Source organism: Cebus imitator, unplaced genomic scaffold (genome assembly GCF_001604975.1).
Source record: "Cebus imitator isolate Cc_AM_T3 unplaced genomic scaffold, Cebus_imitator-1.0 Scaffold98, whole genome shotgun sequence".
Classification (NCBI taxonomy): domain Eukaryota; kingdom Metazoa; phylum Chordata; class Mammalia; order Primates; family Cebidae; genus Cebus; species Cebus imitator.
In genome coordinates this window covers 249,106-274,644 of record NW_016107413.1, presented here as the reverse complement: position 1 = coordinate 274,644, position 25,539 = coordinate 249,106, and the positions used below count along the sequence as shown (strand labels likewise).

General features: G+C 38.3%; 1 long non-coding RNA gene across 1 annotated transcript; it reads left to right on the top strand.

Moving 5' to 3' along the window:
- Nucleotides 1–18,521: 18,521 nt before the first annotated feature.
- On the top strand, nucleotides 18,522–23,581 carry LOC108309851. The gene is made up of 3 exons (XR_001827524.2): nucleotides 18,522–18,663; nucleotides 20,765–20,907; nucleotides 23,204–23,581. It is a non-coding gene; the product is annotated as an uncharacterized LOC108309851 (long non-coding RNA).
- Nucleotides 23,582–25,539: the final 1,958 nt, after the last annotated feature.

Here is a 25,539-nt window from a genome sequence, read left to right as displayed (position 1 = left end):
AAACAACCATAAACCAGGGCTCTACTTTGAGAATCTCCCACTTTCAAAATAATAAATACTAAGTCACATTTGTACAAAATGCTTTCCCATTCAGTTGAGGACTTAACAGCTTTGAAAGTGTTTTACCCAACATGAGCATGTTTCAGCCTTTTATCAGTTTGAGAATGGAGCTGGCACAGGTATTATTAGAGCTCCTTTCTAGGATATGAAATAGGGATGTGGAGTGTATTTGACTTATTGGAAGGAGAAAATCCAGGCTGGAGTCTTTTGAATTTTAAATAGTGTCTTTATGTCTATGAAAGGACATAGCAGCACTAGGAACAGATAAGTTATTTTATACATGTAATTTTTTGTTGTTTGCCACCTGAGAAGTTTGGTAACTGCATGAGCACCCCAGGAAAGCTGAATTCTGGGCATTTGGCTTAAATGAAGACTTTGATCTTTTAAGATGGCTAGTAGTGCCTGTGCTGCTCAGGGACTCCTGAAAAGAAGCTGTTGTTCCTTTGGGCTGTAGATGCTTTTATGTTGTGCTTATCAACAAAGACAAAGTTCCTCCTCCAGATCATATTTTGGGGCTAAGGAACTTAAATTTGTCTCGTCCCAAGTCTGTCATTAGTTGACTGCATATATCTACTATATTATATACAGAATAATCTTGTTCATAGTTTACTTGGCTTCTGAGCATGAAACGTACCTTAATTCATGAGTTTTAGATGTGCTAAAAACCACCTCAAAGAAAAGTATCTAGTATCCAGTGAATACTTTACACAAATATTTTCAGTATACAATATACTCAGTTGAAGTATATTGCTGACTGGTTTCCAGTCCAGAAGTGAACCATAAATTCAGTAGGTTTGCTTTTTAAAAAATTATGTAAGTGATACCAGTACATTTTTAATTTAAAAAAGACCAGATACTACAACAATACATAAAGCAAAAAGTCAAAATCTTTTTTCCTCCCATTTCTACATTCCAGAGGTAATCACTACACACAGTTTTATCTTTCTCGTGTCTGTGTGTGAGTGTGTGTGTGTGTGTGTGTGTGTGTGTTATGGTTGGGATTATATATACACCCATACATATGTATATATAATTTTTAGAAGAAGGAATCACTATCTTGCTTTGAATTTATTCAATAATCTGTAGTTGGAGAAACAGATCATTTCTAATATTACAGTGCTGCCAATGATACTGCAATAAACATGCTTGTATACAAAGCTTTGCCTACATATGTATTTCTTCTGCTCAACCAAGTAATTTCCCAGAGGTGTAATATCTGAGTCAAAGGGAATTTGACATTTTGACCGCCACCCAAAAAGATATACCAATTTCCAATTCCATCAATACCATATGAATACCATCTCTTCTTACCTTGGCCAGCACTCACTTTGGTCAGTCTAATAAATGAAAATGTGTCTCACTTTTAATTTTAAATTTGTTTTATTACTGGTAAAATTGAACTTTTTCTATTTAATGGTCATTTGAATTTCTTCTGTGAATTCTGATTTTCTCTATTTCGCTAACGGGGAGTTGGTGTGGTTTTTTTTGTTTTTATTGTAATTTAGGTTCTGGGGTACATGTGCAGATCATGCAGGATTGTTGCATAGGTACACATTTGGCAATGTGGTTTGCTGCTTCCATCACTCGGTCACCCACATCTGGCATTTCTCCCCATGTTATCCCTCCCTGACCTCCCTACTCTCCTACTATCCCTCCCTTGGCCCCCTGCAACAGACCCCAGTGTGTGATGCTCTCCTCCCTCTATCCATGTGTTTTCATTGTTCAACACCCACCTATGAGTGAGAATATGCGGTGTTTGATTTTCTGTTCTTGTGTCAGTTTGCTGAGAATGATGGCTTCCAGATTCATCCATGTCCCTATAAAGTACACAAACTCATCATTTTTTATGGCTGCATAGTATTCCATGATGTATATGTGCCACATTTTCCTTGTCTAGTTTATTGTCGATGGGTATTTGGGTTGGTTCCAGGTCTTTGCTATTGAAAACAGTGCTGCTGTGAACATACATGTGGTTGTGTCTTTATAATGGAAAGATTTATAATCCTTTGGGTATATAACCAGTAATAGGATTGCTGGGTCAAATGGGGTTTCTATTTCTAGGCCCTTAAGAAAGTACCACACTGTCTTCCACAATGGTTGAACTAGTTTACACTCCTACCAACAGTGTAAAATTGTTCCTATTTCTCTACATCCTCTCCAGCATCTCTTGTCTCTAGATTTTTTACTGATTGCCATTCTAACTGGCGTGAGGTGGTATCTCAATATGGTTTTGATTTGCATTTCTCTAATCAGTGGTGATGAGCATTTTTTCATATGTTTGTTGGCCTCATATATGTCTTCTTTTCAAAAGTGTTGCTATCCTTCACCTACTTTTGGATGTTTTTTATTTTTTCTTGTAAATCTGTTTTAGTTCTTTGTAGATTCTGGATATTAGCCCTTTGTCAGATGGGTAGATTGCAAAAATTTTTTTCCCATTCTGTTGGTTGTAGGTTCACTCTAATAATGTTTTTTTTTTGTTTTTTTTTTTGCTGTACAGAAGCTCTGGAGTTTAATTAGATCCCATTTGTCTATTTTGGCTTTTCTTGCTAATGCTTTTGGTGTTTTAGTCATGAAGTCCTTGCCTAAGCCTATGTCCTGAATGGTTTTGACTAGGTTTTCTTCTAATGTTTCTATGCTGTTAGGTCTTATGTTTAAATTTTTAATCCATCTGGAGTTAATTTTAGTATAAGGTGTCAGGAAGGGGTCCAGTTTCTGCTTTCTGCCCACTGATAGCCTGTTTTCCCAACACCATTTATTAAACAGGGAAGCCTTTCCCCATTGCTTTTGTCAGGTTTGTCAAAGATCAGATGGTTGTAGATGTGTAACATTGCCTCCAATGCCTCTGTTCTGTTCCATTGGTCTATATCTCTGTTTTGGTACCAGTACCATGCTGTTTTGATTACTGTAGCCTTGTAGTATAGTTTGAAATCAAGTAGCATGATGCCTCCAGCTTTGTTCTTTTTGCTTAGGATTGTCTTGGCTATGCAGGCTCTCTTTTGGTTCCATATGAAGTTTAAGGTGGTTTTTTCCAGTTCTCTGAAGAGGGTCATAGGTAGCTTGATGGGGATAGCATTGAATCTATAAATTACTTTGGGCAGTATGGCCTTTTCATGATATTGATTCTTCCTAACCATGAGCATGGAATATTTCTCCATCTGTTTGTGTCCTCTCTTATTTCCTTGAGCAGTGGTTTGCAGTTCTTGAAGAGGTCCTTTACATTCTTTATTCGTTGTATTCCTAGATATTTTATTCTCTCTGTAGCAATTGTGAGTGAGAGTTTGCTCATGATTTGGCTCTCTGTTAGTCTGTTATTGGTGTATTGAAATGCTTGTGATTTCTGCACTTTGATTTTGTATCCTGAGACTTTGCTGAAGTTGCTTATCATCTTAAGAAGATTTTTGGCTGAGACAATGGAGTCTTCTAAATATACAATCATGTTGGCTGCAAATAGAGACAATTTGACGACTTCTTTTCCTAATTGAATGCCCTTTGTTTTTTTCCTTGCCTGAATGCTCTGGCTAGAACTTCCAATACTATATTGAATAGGAGTGGTGAGAGAGGGCATCCTTGTCTAGCACCAGATTTCAAAGGGAATGATTCCAGTTTTTGCCCATTCAGTATGATATTGGCCATAGGTTTGTCGTAAATAGCTTTTATTATTTTGAGATATGTTCCTTCGATACCTGGTTTATTGAGAGTTTTTAGCCTAAAGGGCTGCTGAATTCTATTGGAAGCCTTCTCTGCATCTATTGAGATAATCATGTGGTTTTTGTCTTTGGTTCTGTTTATGTGGTGGATTACGTTTATAGACTTGCGTATGTTGAATCAGCCTTGCATGCCCAGAATGAAGCCACCCGTGGAGGCTGCAGAACAGCAAGGGTTGCTGCCAGTTTCTTCCTCTGCTTTCCTTGTCCGAGAAGGGTACCCGCCAGATGTTAGCCTGAGCTCTCCTTTATGAGGTGTCTCTTTGTGTATCCAGGGGTGGCGAGCTACTTGAGACAGTCTGTCCCTTATAGGAGCTCAAGTGCTGTGCTGGGAGCTCCATTGCTCTGTGCGTAGCTGCTGTGCAGGTACCTTTGAGTCTGCTGCAGTTGAACTCATAACCGCCTCTGTTCCCAGGTGCTCTGACCTAGGAAGGTTGGCTTTATTTATGTCATGCTGCTGCCTTTTTTCATAGATGCCCTGTACCGCACAGAGTAGTCTAGTCACAGTCTGCCAGCAGAGGTGTTGCTGAGCTGCCTCAGGCTCTGCCCAGCTGCTGTGTGAACTGCCTCGGTGGTGGCGGACTGCCTCGTTAGTCAGGGACGTCCTTCCCCCAGCTGATCTGGACCATCCTGGGTCCAGCTGCGCTTGCTGCAAAACTCTCCATCCAGAGCATTTCAGATTGCTTGTTTCGTGAGGGTTGGTACCTGCTGAGCCAGATCTCCTGGCTCCCTGTCTCAGCCCCCTCCCTTTCAGTTGAATGGGTGGCTCTGTCTCCCAGGCATTCCAGGCGCCTGTCTAAAACAGCTGCCCAGGCTTGTGTGAGTTTCTGTGCACCTACCCGGCACTAGCTGAAACCACCATGCTGAAAACTCATGGCGCTTTTCAGCCCAGGAATCTCCTGGTCTGTGGCCAGTGAAAACTTGTTTGGAAATGTGGTGAGCATTCACCCTCTGTGCTGTTCTCGCTGGGAACTGTGCTCTGGAGCTGTTCCTATTCGGCCATCTTGGGTCCTCCCCGCCAAAGCTCGAGTCGGTGTGTTTTAAATCATTGTTACTCATAATGACCGTTGATGCTATTACTCTTATTACTATTGGTAATAGCATCAAACACACAAAGATCAGGGGTTCTGTAGACTATTGCTATCTACTTAAGTATAATATATGGATAGTATCATTGCCACATTGACAAAATGAATGGATACCATAGAGCCCACAGCTACCCAAAATAACCCAGAATCCCCAAATTGGTCCCCCAGAACTTGAAGACTTGATGAATATACTGCCAAAGATAAGGTTACACTACCTTCAACTACATGGAAATTGTGGGAATCTCTGTGCACTGCCCCACTGCTACCCCTTTGGTGAATTTATAGAAAATTAGAAAAAGGTTCTTCTCCAACACATTTGTCTGCTAACTTGCTGGAGAATCATAAAAGCCCTGTGAATCTTCAATCGCTTTGAGTCAAATGGTGCCCCATGTAATTCAGTTGCAGTATTTGTACACTTAAAATTTACTGCACACTTAAAACTCTCTGGAGGCTACCCCATGAATTCTGGTGCAGTAAGTGTGGGCATATGGCCACTGAAGGGCATGTGGCCCTAGAATATTCAATTACGAGTTCTGTGAAAAGTTAATCTGAACCAAAAGTCATGATACAATGGTCTAACAAAAGGTGAACCATCCCATAAAATCTTAAATGTATGTTTATGTAATTAAGTTTGAAACAGGTATGAAATGAAGGATTCTATCCCCATATTTTAGGGGACATAACTGTTGGTTAGAGGTACAAATGCTTTCCCTTAGGTTGCCAAAAATAGCGGGCTGTCTCAAATCAGCTACCATGTGCTGATTTGAGCACATGATAACATGTTAAACATGTCTTTTCTTTGAATGCTTTTCTCTTAGTCATGAATGCCAAACTTTTATTATTTTCTATTTACATTTTATCCAGAATATTGATTTAAAATCTTTAGGATGGTTATAATGATTAGGATAATAATAATCTGAGTGTGTTTAACATCCTATAATAAGCACTTTACATAAATAATTTTAATTTGGGAGAAAATTATTAATTGTAATGTTCCTATCCCCTAGTAAAAATAAGCCCAATTTTACAACACCAAATACAGACTTAGGCTCACTTAAAGCCATAAAGGGAACTTTGTGATTATGCATCTCTTCCCTCATGGCAGAAGAGAAAGTCTTTGAACTCTCTGAGTTTTAAAATGATATTTATGTGTATATTTTCATGACTTTAAATTATGCAATGATTTCTTAGGTATGATATCAAAAGCACAAGAAGCCAAATTAAAAATAAGTAATTTAGGCTGGGCACAGTGGCTCACACCTGTAATCCCAGCACTGTGGGAGGCCAAGGGCAGATCACCTGAGGTCAGGAGTTTGAGATCACCCTGGCCCACATAGTGAAACTCTGACTCTATTAAAAATACAAAATTAACCGGGCATCGTAGCACATGACTGTAGCTTCAGCTACTGGGAGGCTGAGTCAGGAGAATCACTTGAGCCAAGGAGGTGGAGGTTGCAGTAATCTGAGATCGGGCCATTGTACTCCAGCCTTGGCGACAGGAGCAAAACTCCATCTCGAAGAAAAAAAAGGCAAAAGATTTCAATAGCCATCACTCCAAAATTGGATATGAATGGCCAGTAAACACATGAAATATGAGAGGATAGTCAACATCAGTAGCAGGGAAATGGAACTGAAAATCATAATGAGGAATCACTTTATACCCACTGGGATGGCTATTGTAATAATTTTAGAGGAAAAATAGTACTGGAGAAGATACAGAGAGATTTGAGCCTTTGTTCACTGCTGGTGGGACTGTAAAATGGGAAGCGTCTTTAGAATACAGTTTGGCAGCTCCTCAAAAGTTAGACAGTTACCATATGATCCAGCAATTCCACTCCTAGGTACATACCCAAGAGAGCTGAAAGCATATGTTCACACAAAAACTTGCACGTGAATGTTCATAGTAGCATTCATAATAACCATAAAATGGGAACCAGTCCAGATGTTCATCAGCTGAGTACATAAACAAATATAGTATGTCTATAAAGCAGAATAGCCAAAAACAGGAATGAAATATTGATACATGTTGCCACACAGGTAAACCTTGGAAACAAAATGCTAAGTATAAGAAGCCAGACATAAAAGACCACATATATGAAATGTCCAGAATAGGCAAATCCATAGAGACACAAACTAGATTAGTGGTTGCCAGGGGATGGGGGAGGGAAGAAAGGAAAGTGGTTGCTAAAGGGTACAGGGTGTCTTTTGTAATGTCCTGGAACTAAATAGTGGTGATGCTTTCACAACTTTGTAAATATACTAACAACTACTGACTTATATTCATTTAAAAAATAACCTTATAAGGCCTTGGAATCAGGAGGACTGAGCTTAAATCCCAGCATTATTTCTCAATAATTGTGTGAACCCAGACAGCTCATTTAAGTTCTAGCTCTCAGTTTTCTCTGTAAAATAAAGATAGTATCTGTTTGACAAAGCTGTTAGGATTGAATGAGATAGTCACTGTGAAATCAGCTGCCGCAGTATCTAAAATACAATAGGTTTTCCACAAATATCATTTGAACAAGAATTGGATGAATACGAACAGGCTACGTAGCCATCCTCTGATGAGTATATGACATGTATGTTTGTCAGAGGCAGTGAGTATCCCTTGAACAATGCCAAGGTATTGTCCTTCTCTTAGAAGGCAATATATTATCATGGTTAAGCTTGTGAACCCTGAAGCCAGAATCGGTTCAATCTTGTATTGATTACTCACCAGCTGTATGACCACAAGAGTTTAGTCTGTTTTTTATATATTAGTATTTTTATATATAAATGGGATTTAAAACAGCTCTTACTTTATAAGGCATTTAGAAGTGTTAAATGGCACAAATTAAGTATTCAGGAGTCATACAATTTGGCTGTATGACTGTATCCCCAGCCAAATTTCATCTTGAATTGTAGTTCCTATAATTCCCAAGTGTCATGGAGGGATTGGGGGAGATAATTGAATCATGGGGGCACTCCCCCATCCTGTTCTCATGATGGTGAGTTAGTTCTCATGAGATCTGATGGTTTTATAAGGGGTTTTCCCCCTCTTCACTTCTGGCTTCTCTTGCCTGCCACCATGTAAAATGTGACTTTGCTCCTCTTTTGGCTTCCACTGTGATTGTGAGGGCTTCCCAGCCTTGTGAAACTGTGAGACCTTTAAACCTCTTTTCTTTGTAAATTACCCAGCCTCATGCATGTCTTTATTAGCAGTGTGAGAATGGACTAATTCAGGGAGCATTAATATTTCTAGCAAAAACATGAAGCACATTAGTTCCTTGAGGAGTGGTTGCATTGCCTCATTCTCCCTTGTGCCTGTAGGACATAACAAGTTAAATAGACTCAGCAAATACTTGTTGAACTGAATTTGGTCTTTTATGGACACGAAAGGACCAAGCTCAGGGTTATTATCACTGCTATTTTCATCTCTAACTGAAGTTCATTGGAAGCTATGTGTTTGGTGTAGCCCAAACATATAAACCATGATTCTGGAAAGTACTCTTTGGAATTAATGCAAAAATTAAACAATCTTTATCTAATTTAAGTAATTATTGGAATTAATGCAAAAATTAAACAATTCTTTATCTAATTTAGTTTGGATTTAAAGCCTCTTTGAAACACTAATACCATAAATTTAAGGAATTCTTTCTCTTGGTTGTGGTGCTGTTCTTGTGATAATACTTGTTCAGCTCGTGTACTCATATTTATTTTTAATCTAGACTCAAGTCCAATTTTTGTAGAAAAATTATACCATGATCTGTAATACCTTTCTTTTTAGATCATAAAATATTTAACAATTGAATACAGAATATCCCCTTAGAGATAAATACACCTGCACCTACATTAATGGGTCTTACTGGGTTCCTTGAAGCCAAGTCATAAACTCTGAAACTGAGAAGAGCCCCTGAGGTCATCTAGTCTCTCCCTGATGTGGCTTAGATTTCTCTTTACAATAGAATCAAACAAAAAGTTACTCAGGCTGATTAAATACATCAGGTTTGAAGAAGTGTCACAGCTCTGAAAGTTAAAAAGTCTATCCTTATTGCTGAGTTAAGAACTGTCTCCTTGTAGCTTTCAAATATTGATTCCAGTTAAACTAGGATCAGGAACATAGAAACTAATTTGATCCTTCCCCCAACAATTGTTCAAATGTCTAAAGATGTCTTTCACATCTCATCTAAAATAACTCTCTCACCCTTCCAGATTATGGTCATAGGACATAGATGTCTTTTACAAGTATGGTGCATTTAAATGAGTCTTATAAATTCAGATGACTGAGAAATGGCAACAGAAATATTCAAAACTATCATGTTAGGTTGAACCAAAAGAAATGCTCGTCTTCTCTTCTCGTTTGGACCTGCAAAAACAGCATTTTCCTATGGCTCAAGCTACACTTTCCCTAGCTGCTTCCCTCTCTGTGAATTTGATAAGTGTATCTTCTGTGAGTTCTTCCTGATCTCTAACAAGCAAGTTTTACTGGGCAAAGAGTAATCCAGGATTGCACCAAAGTCTGTCTTCCAAATTCATCAATTTATCAAAAATATATTGGACACCTAGATATCAGACACTTTGCAAGGCACTGGGGAAACAGTAGTGAAAAGGTTAGTTTCCCTGCTCTTATGGTGCTTAGAGTCTAGTGGGTGGGAAAGCCAACATTAATTACGTAAGAACACAAACATACATTTATAAGAGCCATTATGGAATCCTAACCTCTTCATAGTACACCTTTAATGTAGTTTCTCTAATGGATTTCATTTTGAGAACTATATCTCCATGACTTTAACAGATGTTAGCCATAAACAAACCCACAAGAAATTAAATAAGTTAACTTAATGAATAACATCTTAAGAGTGTTATTCATCTGGTTGCCACAGAGTGCCTGCCAAAAATGACAATTTGGGTTTGACGTAATTAATGTTTAGTTGTACTTCCAGGAAATAATTTGTCCTGAGTATTTCTTGTGGCTCTTCCACTAATATATTTTTGTACTAGAAAACCCTAGAATGTCACATAAATGACCTATGGAATTTGAATTTGAGGTTAAAATAGACTTTTGGGAGAATAAACGATAGGAGGAAGGTAGTGTCAGGAGTTGGGAATCATAGACCTCGGCTTGACCTTAATAATTATCTGATGTAATTTTATTCTTGGAGCTGAGTCTTCTTTGAATTCCATAAGAATTGCTTTTTTCCTGAGAAATTTTTGAAATCTCCTGAAGGTAGGATCGAATCAGAATAAGGTGATCTCAAAATATGCTTTTGCTTTTTAATGGAATTTAGTGTGAGAGATTCATAATGAATGGTACTTCTAAAAACTGGTTTACTCAATATGTACAAAGCACCACAAGCTGCTTTTAATAAGCAACTGTTAAGCAGTTACTGTGTTCTGAGCCCTGTGCTGCAAGAGTAATCACAACCCCAAAATGATTAAATTTTGAACAAAGCCAAAATGATTTAATTTTTGACTTTGTTCTCATAAGGCAAAACAGGCCTTTGGCCGTGTGCACTTCTTAGCAAAGTTGAATACTAATTCATCAAAACTAAGATGGAGTAAAACCCCTCTGTTAATCAACAGCACTTGTCTACAGGGTGCCCCATGATGAATAGAAACAAATGGAAACTTTATCGATTGTTTCTGTTACAATGAGTTGTATTTCCTCTTACATTTTCACAGCACCTTTCTTGACCTATATTTTGTGCTTACTTCATTCACACTGTAGAACATTATTTCCTTGCCTCTTTTCACAAATAGAATTTGAGCCTCTGGAAGCAGGGAGTTACTCATCCTTATGTTCTTCAAAGCACCTCAACTAGTGCCTGGTGCACAGTAATTATTTGGTGAATGTTTATTGAAATGTTTTGGTGGACTAAAATGTCCAAGTTGTTCTCCCGAGATCAAAGTACCATTGACCTTGAAGGGAGACAAAACTAAAACACACAAAAAAAAAAGAAAAAAGATTTTCCAGAGTGCAAAATTAAATGTTAAATGTATGCAGTTCAGACTAAAAATGCTTTACAAGAGCAGAGAAAGATACTACCTTGGGCAGCTGTGGGGAGATTTAATGGTAAAGAGAGGGTAGATGTTGCCAATCCTTTAAGGAGGTAGGAGTGGATCTGAGAGGAGTTTCAGTGGCTGTTCAGACAAGGGGATGACCTTTCCAAAGGCTAAAGGGAAGCACCGGTAGTCAAATATCCCTGCAGTAGGTTCTTCTCCCCAAACACAAGTTTTGGATATCTGAGCAAATTGATTCACTATTCTGTATAATGATTTGGTTGAATTAGATTAATGGCTTGTAAAATCATTTTTTTAAGTAGTAGAATAATAATAATTCTTTCTTGGTGGTGGCAGGGAAGCTATAGATACTCTATGACCCACCCTCTTGCCATCACCTCAACCTCAAGTTCACTTCTGGGGCTCATCAACTGAATCCATGGGACACAGTTTGAAGATTACTAAACCAGGGGAATCTGAAGGCTGAGAAGAACAGAATAATGCCTATCTATGATCACTGTGCACAGTTTTTGCAGAAAGATAGGGAGACACCATGTCTGAGCAGAGAGGGTTGATGGTGTGAGGCAGTAGGAACTGAGACTGTGAACACGAAGTAATCAGCACCATGCCTGGAACACAGTAGGCACTCAGGAAATGTTATGTAAATGTATGTGGCAATAGAGGCAACACACAAAAGACCTACAAGATCATAGAAACTTTGAAGGACAGATACCGGTGTTTGGACTTGATCAGCAAGAAACATGAAGCCTAGATTCTTCTACAAGGGAGATACAGGATGAGCATGGTGTCTGGGGAAAAGGGAAAGGGAGTATGTCAACTAATTGGATCCCCCAATCAACTCATATTTTATCTTTAATTAGAATATAGTCTGGATATTACATGTTAGGAAACTATTGTTAGTTTTCTAAGTTATAATAGTGGTATTGTCATTTTTCATAGGAAATATGTGCTGAAGTTTTGAGGGATAAATGGTTGTGATAGCTGCAACTTATTTTCAAATGATTTAGCAAAAATATTACCCATATATAACATGCATATTATATATGCACACATATCTATATACATATTCATCTAGATAGATAAATATGGCAAAATGTTAATTGTAGGATCTAATGGTGGTTATATGGGTGTTTCTTACAATGTTTTTTATGTATGTCTATACATTTTCATAATAAAAAGAGAAGTGAAAAAAATGTTTTTCCTTGATCTTCTTAAAAGAGAAAAAGGGCAATTACTATGATAATCATAAAAATTAGGAGAATGCTTACTCTGCATAATAAAGTAATTGGCCTGACCGAAAGAGAGGTCTGCTCCTTGTCCCTGGCTTCTGGGTGGTAACCGTTAAACTCTTGGAATTCTCCAAGTGAAAGAAACATGTTTTTTATTCATGGTGACCTAGATAATTCCTGATAATTTATGCTAACAAGGTTACGCATGGTGGGGCCCTTGAGCCATGTGGTGTTAGGTTGACATTGGAGAGTGAGGGGAGAAACTAGAAACTGAGTTTAACTATATGGGCAAACAATCAATCATGCCTACATAATGAAGCTCTAATAAATACTTTGGACACTGAAGCTCAGGTGAGCATCCCAGGTTGGCAATAATCCATGTGTATTGTTGCACATTGATACCAGGAGAGTAGAACATCCTGTGGATAATGGCAGCTTTGTGTTTGGAGCCCTCCTAGGTTTGGCCCTTTGTGTCTCTTCTGTGGCTGGTTCTAATGTGTATCCTGTAATAAACTGTAACAGTTATCAGTGTAATGGCTTTCAGTAAGTTCTGTTAGCTCTTTCAGTCAATTATCAAAACAAGGGGTGGTTTTAGAGAACCCTCCCCCCAGGCTTTCAGTTAGTGTCAAAGTGAGGACGGTCTTGGAGACTACCCTGTTAGACTTTGCAGTTTACCTAATTTCAAACACAGACATTCTCATTAGTGCTTTAGTATGAATATTTAATACTCATAACGTGAGTAGTAATGGGTTGTTGTTGTTGTAGGTGCTACTATTTTGCCTATTTTACGATGAGGAAACTCAGCAATGGAGAATCAACTTGCTCAACATCATGCAATGAGTAAGTGGTAGAACTAGAATTTAAACCCTGGCAAGCTGCTCCAGAACCTATGCATCTTGTTGATTAAAAAAAAGGAAAAGAAGTGAAAAGAATTCCAAAGTAGGTAAGTCCAGGAAGCAATGAAGGTTGAGTTCTGTCCCTTCTGTTCTCTTAAGTTCTGCAGAGCAATAATGAACCTTCTGAATGAGGACCCTGAGGCATAACAATACCTTGTTCTCTAAAAGAAAGAATCAATGATGTTTAGTACTATATACTTTGTTTTCTAAGGCCATTAGATGGGCTAATTAGTTTTACAGAGTAGGCTAAGAGTTCTAACAGAATCAGCTTTCTCATTAACTCTTTCCTTATCCAAGTAGCCAGACATCCACATTCTCTGACCATTCCAGTTAATAACAAGCTTCCTGTAAAATTTCAGTGGCATGGAAAAATGCTTTAAAGGAGAGAGTAGTCCCACCTCTTCCTACTAATTGATAGTTGAAAATAATCCAAATCTAAATGGCATGTGCTTCAGAATTCCAAAATAGGGGTGGTAAGAATTTCAATACCCTAAAGAATTTATATTATGGAAGATTTGTCTAATAAGTGAAGCTGCCATATACTTTTCTTTTACAAAATCCAAAATGCTCCAGTAGGACAGTTTTAATTTTAACAGACCAAAAGTCTCAAGACTTTGCTAACACTGTGATAGTTTTTAAAACCAACTAGCTGAATATGCGTTAAATCAAATTGTCACAAAAGCTTGCAGATAAGTGGTACTATATAGGTGCAAGCAGAAAGTGTGAATGGCTGTAGTTGGACATTTACTCTTTCAATATGTGCATTGGTGTGTGAACAATAGCCTTACACAGGTTGTAAGGATGCTATTCTTCTCTTGCCACCTCCCAAAAGCCTAGATGTTCACTAGTGGGGGAAAAATTAGACAATGCCAAGAGCACATAAAAACATGAGAAATTCAAGAGGTTAAAACCTCTGGTGCTGTTTTATTCTGCTAAATTAAGTCTAATGGTCAAATGAATCTCTAAAAGGTTTTAGTTTATGTCCTTCTGTGGAATTCCTTAAGTAGTTCATATTTCACTGGAACAAAAACCTCACAACTCTAACCATTGTGTTTTGAGATTATGCTTTGCTCTAGTCATTTTATGATTTTTTTCAATCATGAAAAAAAATTCCGCAAGATAAGTATGCATTGTCTTAAACCTTATATAAGAAAAAAAACGAAGAAAATCTACCAGCAAAGGAAAATAGACAATGTGTACATGTTTCCTCATGTGTAAAATAAGAATAATAAAAGTGCTTGTTTCATAGGGTTGTTATGAGGGTTACATGAATTAACATTTTTAAAGTGCTTAGGACAGTGCCTGGCAGGTACTAAGCTACATAACTTTTTTCAATAAAACTGGTGCAACTGGAATAAAGTAAGTGAACTTTAGAAAACCTGCTCTGTCCTTCTTGCCGGTAATTAAGTACCATGAAGTCTTTCCGGAGGCAGAGAGAATTGAGGTACAGTGGGAGAAATGTGTTTCCAGCAAGTCTTAGCTAAGTGTGTTATCCCTTGGTATATTTTCATTATATGAGTTTTTGATTCCTGCATACTTTGAAGTTTGCCTCAAGGGAAAAAGTTGAATTGGGACTCTTTGTGACTAGATATTTGGCCTGGAAGGTTGGCGCCTTAAGCTATTTCTCATGCCAAGCCTTTGAGATTCTGTTCCCGTTCCAAAAGCTGACAGGAGCTTCCTTGCAAGTTCCTCTGAAAGAAATGAATGAAACTAAACTCCAACAGATTTCTGCCTTTACAGACCCTTAACCAGCCTAATTAGCTTGGTGAATTAGCAGTGTGAATGGTAGAATGCAGAGTGTAGCAGGCCCTAGCTCTGGGGTAGAGACACATGGGGCCCCACAGATCATGAAACAGGACCAGTTCTAAAACCAGTCCTGGAAGCTCCAGAGAGGCTGCAGTGAAAGACTGCAGAAAAGCTCCTGTTATTCTGCAGCTGATTCCACACACAAAAAAGTATGGATTTTGAACTGTGAACTATGTAAAATTATATTTATAACCAGAAAAGTCTTTGCTATGCAAAACCTGGTGGGCAATATTACATCATTGACACCTCTGGACTTAAAAAGAAAGAAAAATTTAAGGTGGTTCTGGGTAGCACTTTTCCATCTCCAAAAGGAGGAGGAAGGTGACTGAAAATTGAAAACGGCCCTAAACAGTCAGAGTAGAGATCCAGGTCAAATACGAAAAAGAACTTCCAGGCCTTCCTTAAATAACTATATTCAAGCCCTATCAGATTCAATGCCTTATGTGATAAATACTTGTTAAAAACTCTTTTACTATCTTGAAATAAAGTTCATAGATAATATGACCTCTCTACAGGCATAATTTCAAAATCAACACATACTACTCTAGCTGTAAAATGAATACAAATTTTTAAATAATTAATAATAAACTGGCCGGGCGCGGTGGCTCAAGCCTGTAATCCCAGCACTTCGGGAGGCCAAGGCAGGTGGATCACGAGGTCAAGAGATCGAGATGAGACCATCCTGGTCAACATGGTGAAACCCCGTCTCTACTAAAAATACAAAAAATTAGCTGGGCATGGTGGCGCATGCCTGTAATCCCAGCTACTCAGGAGGCTGAGGCAGGAGAATTGCCTGAACCCAGGAGGTGGAGGTTGCGGTGAGCCGAGATCGCGCCATTGCACTCCAGCCTGGGTAACATGAGTGAAACTCCGTCTCAAAAAAAAAAAAAAATAATAATAATAATAATAAACTGTATCTTTTAATATATAGATGTTTAGGCATGACTTCACAAGAAGACATAATAGAAGAGATAGATGCATTACATAAGAAAAATAAAACCTTTGCAGTAGATTATCAATATACTTCTTTTATATGTGAAACTTTGAAATAGAGAATAAATATATTTCTCTGCATGCTTGGATTCACTGTGATGCAACAGCTACAGTTGCAGTGGAGTCTCAAAATCTACAAATGGTGTTGCTATTGGTGATGTGATTTTCTGAAATGGCACACACAATATTTGTTAAAGTTCTAAACTAAACATGTTTAAAACTGCAAGAAAAAAATTTCAGAAAATTCAATGTGAATATATTAGAACACAGTTAAATTCTAGGCTTAGATGCTTGTAAACAGGATGCTTTTTTTAAACTATATGAATGTACAGTGGGATATATGAAAGTCACGAGAGAGGCAGGACTATCCTACACTGTGTGGACCCGTTCACATCTTGCAAGATATCTAGCATCCCTGGTTCCTGCCCAGGAGATGCCTGTGACCCACTCCAGACTTTCCTTCACCCAGCTCACCACCCCTTGTCACTATGACAATTAATAATGACCCCTCCCCCTGCACCCAGAGACCAAAACTTTCCCTGAGAACACAGTACATCCCCCATTAGGAGCTACTGCTCTTGAACTTCAGTAGTCTTCCATCCTGAACTCAGAGTGAGTCTGGGTGTGAGGCCAGGCTTCAAGGGGCAGGGTCTGTGCTCTTCTTTGAGGGTATGACAGAACAGGGGATTCCAGGTCACAAATTTCCTTCTGTATGGCTCTCCACTCTTTTTGGTTTACTTTTACTTTTTTAAAAACCAAGTATTTTAAAAGTCAAGTAATATGCAGACACCTGCCTACTACATACTTGCCCTCCAAAGCTCACTCCCCAAAGGCAAACACTTTCAGGTATTTTACTGGCGTTTTGCTTCCAATATTCTAAATAATATGCTTTTCTCTTGTTATTGATTTTTAATCATAATTTTTAATAATTATATATTATATGTGTTTATATTATAAAAATATTTATTTATTTATTTATTTTCCCATTTATTTATTTTATTGTATTTTAGGTTTTGGGGTACATGTGAAGAACATGCAAAATTGTTGCATAGGTACACACGTGGCAGTGTGATTTGCTGCCTTCCTCCCCATCACCTACATCTGGCATTTCTCCCCTTGCTATCTTTCCCCAGCTCCCCACCCCCCACCGTCCCTCCCCTATTTCCCCCCAACTGACCCCACTGTGTAGTGCTCCCCTCCCTGTGTCCATGTGTTCTCATTGTTCAACACCCACCTGTGAGTGAGAACATGCGGTGTTTGATCTTCTGCTCTTCTGTCAGTTTGCTGAGAATGATGGTTTCCAGGTTCATCCATGTCCCTACAAAGGACCCAAACTCATCGTTTTTGATGGCTGCATAATATTCCATGGTGTGTATGTGCCACATTTTCCCTATCCAGTCTATCGTCGATGGGCATTTGGGTTGGTTCCAGGTCTTTGCTATTGTAAACAGTGCTGCAATGAACATTTGTGTGCACGTGTCCTTATAGTAGAACGATTTGTAATCCTTTGGATATATACCCAGTAATGGGATTGCTGGGTCAAATGGAATTTCTATTTCTACGTCCTTGAGGAATCGCCACACTGTCTTCCACAATGGTTGAACTAATTTACATTCCCACCAACAGCGCAAAAGTGTTCCTATTTCTCCACATCCTCTCCAGCATCTGTTGTCTCCAGATTTTTTAATGATCGCCATTCTAACTGGCGTGAGATGGTATCTCAATGTTGTTTTGGTTTGCATTTCTCTGATGACCAGTGATGATGAGCATTTTTTCATACGTTTGTTGGCCTCATGTATGTCTTCTTTTGTAAAGTGTCTGTTCATATCCTTTGCCCACTTTTGAATGGGCTTGTTAGTTTTTTTCTTGTAAATCTGTTTTAGTTCTTTGTAAATTCTGGATATCAGCCCTTTGTCAGATGGGTAAACTGCAAAAATTTTTTCCCCATTCTGTTGGTTGCCGATTCACTCTAATGACTGTTTCTTTTGCTGTGCAGAAGCTGTGGAGTTTGATTAGGTCCCATTTGTCTATTTTGGCTTTTGTTGTCAATGCTTTTGGTGTTTTGGTCATGGAGTCCTTGCCTACACCTATGTCCTGAATCGTTTTGCCTAGATTTTCTTCTAGGGTTTTTATGGTGTTAGGTCTTATGTTAACCACAAACACTATCCATTGGCTTCCCAATAGGGAATATAAACTTTCATACCATATGTACACCATATATTGAAATTAAGCTGTTTTAATATAATGTTTTAGAAGTGAGGATTCACAAGTGAATTTGTACATGTATAATTTTATGTGACCCTCACAAAATTGTTGACACATATGTTGTTATATCATTCCCATTTAAAATATAAGAAAATCAGAACACAGATAAATGTTGTTTCCAAGACCACGTGACTAGAAAATAGCAAAGATGGAACTATAGACCAGAATGTGTGCTCTTAATATACTGTTTTTTGTTGTTTTTTTTCCCCCAATTTGACTTTAACAGATAAAGTGTCCATGGAACCATTTTGCTTAGATTCTCTTCTACTAAAAACTCTGTCAAGGCCATGTTCCAGTGGCACCTTTTTCCTGAAACTTTCATCCCTGGGCAAGTCTTTTCTCTGTTTTCACAGCCGTTTGTCTCTGTCATAGCCTTATCATAATGAATAATAAGTTGCCCTTTTCACAATGCTCAAAGTTAGAGTGTGAGCTCATCAAAGCCCTGGACAGCTTCTAATTCCTCTTTCTGTCCCCAGAGCAGCAGGGCATCAGGCACTTCTTGGAAGATGCTCAGCCATCAGGGAATGTGAAGAGGTGTCTTTATGCAGAGTCCTATGCTAAGTGCTGGGGGCACACAGATGACTAAAACAGCACACTTCCTGACTTCCAAACCCCCAGCTTGGTAAGTGTGTGGATGTATGAATGCTACTCTCTGAAATGGGTAGAGGAGTTACATTTCAAAAGGATAGCTGCAGAGACTAAAGTCCTCAAAGTGAAAAGATTAGCCAAGATGACAGAAAGCGGTACACACTGAGGACAAACAAGATCCATAATACAATGGAAATCCTAAGGGGGAATGCAGGTAAGAACAACAGCAAAAAGGAGTCTGGGAAAGATATGTTCTTACAAGAACAAAGATGGAAAATAATTTTTGGCAAATAAAAGTGATTTATAAGTAAGCCAACAGTAGAAGTTTACATTAATCAAGATGAGGAATGGTAAATGTGTAGACTGATATTTTATCGGGAAGAATATTAAATAGCTTTAACAATGGAGAAAATATCTTTGGCTTTTCAAGTGGTCAAGGAGAGAAAGGGAGAACAATTTAAAAAGTTAAGCTTTTTGTGGCAATATGATAAGAGAGGAGTAGAATTTAGCAATAAATGGATCATGGATATGAAGTTGAAGGGAGTTTATAAAGATATCCAAATTAAGTGCTATTGACAAATTGTGGAGAAAAAAAGGAAAATAAAGGAGACAACTTTTTGTGATGAGTAATTCTTTCATTGTTCAGCTGAGTAAGAAGCAGCGGCAATGAACACCTAGCAAAAATTGCAGTACATAATGTATAGGTTGTATCCATAAATGCCATCAAAAAGCATTTGAATTACCAGTATTGCATTTCTTTTCTTTTTCAACCTAAGAAGGAAAACACTCTCATTAACTGTGCTAAATAATCACAGTTATAAATATATAAAAACATATAAGTATATGTAATTATAACCACAGTTATAAGTAAACAACTCCAAAGAAAGGTCCTGTTCCTAAAATCAAGGGATAGGTTCCTGATTCTTGCCAGACTTGCCAGATAGACACCCTGCAAGGGCTGTACACCCAAGACCAGCATCTCCTCCCAGTATCTCCTCCTGATGAAGTGACTAGATTTGAAATCTGTTAAAAATTAGGGGAGAAATAAAACTGTCTTTATTCACAGACAACAGGAATTTGTATATAGAAGATCGTAAAGAACACACACAAGAAAAAAAAAGCTATTAGAACTATTTTTGAAAAGTCTGGCAAAATTGCAGTACACAAGATCAATATACAAAAATCAATTGTATTTCTTTTTGTCTTTTGGGGTTTTTTTTGAGTCATAGTCTTGCTCTGCCCCCCGGCTGGAGTGCGATGGTACGATCTTCTGCTCACATCAACGTCCATCTCCCGGGTTCAAGCAATTCTCCTGCCTCAGCCTCCTGAGTAGCTGGGGTTATGGGCACCCACCACTAAGCCTGGCTAATTTTTGTATTTTTAGTAGAGACAAGGTTTCATCATATTGGCCTGGCTGATCTGTTGACCAGGCTGATCTTGAACTCCTGACCTCATGATCCACCCGCCTCAGCCTCTCAAAGTGCTGGGATTACAGGTGTAAGCCACAGTGCCCAGTCAACTGTATTTCAGTATACTAGCAATGAACAATCCAAAATGTTCTAAAGCTGAATTTTGGTGATAGTGGCAAATCTGGGTAAATTTTCAAAAAGTAATTGAATTGTATACTTAAAATGAGTATATTTAATGGTATATAAATTATACTTCCATAAAATATTTTTAAAATTGGGAGATGGGTTAGGCTGTAATCCTAGCACTTTGGGAGACAGAGGCAGGAAGATGACTTGAGTCCAGGTGTTCCAGATCAGCTTGGGCAACATAGTGAGACCCTATCTCTATAAAAAATAAAATTAGCTGGGCATGGTGACACACGCCTGTAGTCCTAGCTACTCGGGAGGCTAAGGTGTAAGGGTCACTTGAGCCCAGGAGTTTGAGGCTGCAGTGAGCTATGATGGTACATGCCACTGTACTCCAAACTGGGTGACAGAACAAGACCCTGTCTCTAAAAATTTTTACAGATTAGGAGGTGTCAAAAAAGGATAAAACACAATATTGTTTCACAAAAGGAGGACTTTACTCATTATCTACAGCTAATTTTTATGTTGTAATATTTGGTGTCAAATCCTCTGATTTTGAGGGATAGAGCCCCAAATGTGGTATTTCCATGTCATTTTCAGGGTAGCAGTCAGATGTACCATTGTCATAAACCTCAGTGCTAACACCAGCAGGTGGAATTTTGACAATCACAATTGATTGCTATTTATCTGACAGAGCACAAAGGAGTCTGGTTACAGAACAACAGACTAAGGTAAAGCGAAAGGTAAGTCAGATGGCCAGAGATGGTTATGGGAAATCAGCGTCCTTATTCCCTGGGTTTGTGTGGATCATGCCTTAGAGGGACAAGATGCCTTGGGTACTCAAAAGGAAACTCCCTCCTCAACTTTCAAAACCCAGCCAATTCCTTGTACCAGGGCAGGGGTCCTGGCTTTGGTAACTCAAAACTAATAGAAGACTCAGAACTCTCCACAACTCTCAGCATCTTTGCACATGCAGATGAAAACACACTCCTGGGAATCTACAAATGATCATTGTAGAAAATGTCAGTGGCATGATTCCCACCAATGGCCCTCTGCCCTTAGCTTTTTAAAGCCCTACACGCTTATAATTGAAGTCACATTTGTAAACATAAAGCATTTCCAATAATGATTATAAGAACATTTAATACTTTATGAACAGTTTGTATTTCCTGTCTAGAAATATCCTAAAAACCATCTGTGGAGTAAGTTTAGATTCTGAGCTCAGAAGCGAAGTTTTCAGATATAGCCTCCCGTGCTCTGGTGATTGAAATAAACAGGTGCTCAACTGGAAAAAAAATTCTTTTTTGTTTTTTCCCATGCAATAATAGAATTTATGAACTGATTCTACGGCATTTAGGCCTGTAGGCATTTATATTCAAGCTTTGTTTTATTATTTTTTAACATGTGATTTTTTAGAACTATTGAGTGACTTATGAAAAATACAGTAACCTGTCGTTATCTGTCATATTTTAGGAGTTCTCTGTTAATGAAATTTTCTGGTTCAAAGAGACTTCACTAATTGTAAAGAGTAGTAAAAATACTCAGAATAATACTTAAAAGCATTTACTAGGTCTTGAAACAAACTTATCTTAATATTCTGCAAAGAAATTTGAGTGAGAAAACTAAAGCAACTTGCTTGTAATAAAAAGTAGCTCCACAGATTTCCCATGTGCCAAGCATTCTCTTAAGTATTTTATGTATATGTTTACCTTAGTAATCATAAAAGAAATCCAAGGAGAAACTTTGATTATTATTGTCTTACAAATGAGATTTGGTAAGAATTTTTGTCAAAAATTGCTATTAAAAGTTGTAGTCAGAGTCTTATCAGAGTCTACCTAGTTCTAAAGTGGACTCTTACCTCTCTTCTTTGTGGCATTCAGCAATCCTTCTTTGATGGTAGAAGATACTTATCAAGTCATACAAGGATGTAAATAGGAAAATGAAATATTTCCCAAAAAAGCTAAACAGTCTCTCTTTTGTCAAAAATTTCATCATCATCACTGATAACAAACATCTGCCATCCCCAAAAACAGCCACCCAAATTACATCAATGATACTGAGTTGTTGAAAACTCCTCATGCCTGGCAAGTAATGGTCACTTTGGATTCAAAATATCAGCTCAATAGAAGGAACCACAAAAGGAAACAATTCTGTAGCTTTGATACAAAGCATGCATTGAAAAGGTAATTTATAAGAAAGGCAGAATGAATGGATTTCAGGATGAAATAATGAATGTTAAATTAGGCTTTTAAAATCTTGAATAAAGGAAGTTTCATAATGACTAAATATAATTTTGTTTAAAATTTTCTTCTTTCATATTAGCATTTTTTAAGAATAGCCAGTTATCCATCTTTAGCTGGCTTCTGAAATTAAATGAATTGATTTTTAAAAAGAGGGTTTTAATAAGATATTTCTTGGTGTGCTTTCATCTTCATCCACAGTGTCCTCATGGAGTCCAAGAGCTAAAGAGTAATTTGAGGTTGTGTCCTTTTAGGATCAGGTGAAATGGCAGTTATCAATGTAATGGGGTCAGCAGAGGGCCAAACAGCTTTTCCTTAATTAGCATGTAAAAGAAAATGTGGGCAAATTAACCATGTGTAACTAAATCTCCACTTTATTTGCTGCTGGGTAGCCATATTGCTAGAGCTAGATTTATCTTTTAAAATGGAACTCTGGACAATCCTGTAACAGTTCATTTCACATTCTTGATCATATGTGTACATAATAATAAAACTCACATGTATTTAATACTTACTACATGCCAGGTTTTAGTGTTTTACATATACTACTCCATTCTCACAATAACACTATGAGATACTGATTTTGGCAGGATGCATTGCAGAAAAAATGAAACCGCTTCATGCAAGCTGGGATTCAATACAAAAATTAGATGTTTACAAAGTTGTTGGAAAGGCTGAAGAAATAGGTTCTAGGCTGGACCTCCAGAAGTAATTCTGAGAGAAATACAGAACTCTCCCGCTAGGAAAGCCACTACTTTCAAGGTCACTGAGAGCTAGTAAATTCAAGAATGCATCCCAGAGCAGGAATCCAGATTTGAGAAGCTGCTGCAGTGCCCACCACTACCCCTGCTGTTGACACCAAAGAAGCTAGAAAAAGGATGCTGGACTCCTGCTGCTGATGTAGCCTCACACCTCCAAGATCTAGCTTGCCAGCAGAAAATTGGCCAAGTGAGGTGAGTGAATGGCCTCCTCACGTCTGCCTTCCAAATTTCAAACAAGTCAATCTAAATGACAAGACTGACCTAACTTTCCCAACCTGCAAAGGAGTTTGAGAAATGCAGATTTTAGCTTTTCAACCTCATAGGAGAGGAAGGACCCCTGGAGGGAGGTAGAATGTAGGATAAGCAAGGCAATCCACTTATTCCAGGTAAGTACTATTATTATCATCCTTATGCCTCACTCTTCAGTTTGATAGATAGGGAAACTGAGGCACAGAGGATTAAGTAAATGGCTCAGCCAGGCATGGTGGCTCATGTCTGTAATCCCAGCACTTTGGGAGGCCAAGGCGAGAGGATCACTTGAGGTCAGGAGTTCAAGACCAGCCTTGGCAATATGGTAAAACACCATCTCTACAAAAAATACATAACTTGGCATACCTGTAAATCCCAGCTACTCCAGAGCTGAGGCATGAGAATCACTTGAACCCAGGAGGAGGAGGTTGTAGTGAGCTGAGATCACACCACTGCTCTCCAGCCTGAACAACACAGCAACACTCTGTCTCAAACAAACAGACAAACAAAAGAGTAAATGGCTCGAGGTCACATTAAAGCAGTCTTCAAAGAACCCACGCTCTTAACCACTGGGCATCTCTCCTGAGAATCAGGTTGTGGTCCTGTGCACACATAGGTTAAATGAAAATTCCAGTAGCATTTTTTTTTTTTTTTTTTTTTTTTGCTGGAGGTGAAATCTTTTTCAGTGATAAAAAGACGAGAATGTAAATCAGGAAAGAGCCAAAGCTCTATTACACGACTGCACTCTTACTGACCTTTGCAACACTAAATAAAATCTACTTAGAGAGGATTCAGCAAAGCTCTTGAATTTCACTTTTTCAGAATCTCCAACTATTGATTCAGATACTATTAATTGCTTTTTGAGATAATTTTTTGAAATGGGGAATCAGGAATATTTAACAATTCAACTCCAAGTGAAACCCTACTATTCACTATATTGAAAGGCTAATCTCAGAATTTACTATAAAATGTGACAATGAGTCCCTTCCAGAGACACCAGAATCAGGCCTTCAGAGAAGAATAGAAATCTTTCTTATCCCCTAGCCCAGAGCTAGTGTGGCAGAGACACTGCCAAGTGTTTACCAAGCCCATTTACTTTCCTCCTGGGCCCTTTGCAGTTAGGCTCAAGCTGTGGGAGTTCTGACTAATGGAAGACGGGTGGCAGTACATGACTTGCAGGCCTGGCCACTCATTCATTGACGACTAGGATATGTGTTGACAATGATGGTGTCAAAAGAGAAGAAACCTGAACTCTTCCTGCATGACTGCCAACCACATTGGACTGTGATGTGAGGAAGCAATATATTTTTAACAAATTAAGCCACTGAGATCTGGGACTGTTTGTTACCAGAGTCAGCTGACCTGGTCCTTCTGCTACAGATCTTAGCAAATGCAAAGCTGGGTCCAGGAAATGTAGCCCATGGGCAGGGGCAGACCAAGTTGGATTTGTAGAGGAGCATGCAAAAGAGTGTTACTCTCTGGATAGCCTTAATCTTATGGCATTTCACCTATCTTTTCCTCATCAACATCATCTCTTTTTTTCAAAATTAATCGAAGTGTTGCCATTTCCTTTGCTTTGCTTCTGCTTCTCAAGTCAGAGCAATAAATCTGTATACTGTTGGAGATGGAAAAAAAGAACTAAGTTGGATCCTTCCTGTAATTGCTAAATGTGTACATGCCTTAGAAGAGTTCCACCCTGGAAAAAGTAATTCCTTCCATATGCTGAAACCAGACCATCAGGATCAGCTCCCTCCTACCTGAGATGGGTGCAACCTGGGTAAAAAAAAACACCAGGGAGAAAGAGGACTTATGCTTGCTGTTTGGTAAACCACTGGGAACCACTGGGACAGAATGCAATGCAGGTTTCTCTTTCTGTGTAGCCAAACATGCAAACAGGCTAAACCAGATTTCTCTTCCTAAGAAAAAAACTCTAAAGCTCTTTAAAAGTACTATTTATGTACAATAGCAAATATGTTCATTGTAGATCACTTTTAGCTGTTCATTAAACCAAATCCCCTGGGGACATTTTATGCCAATGCTTTGGAAATTAGTCCTTGTTACTTTATGTAATTGAAACAATAAAGCTAAGTGCCTGTCATACTCTTCTGTAATTTGAAACAGGAAC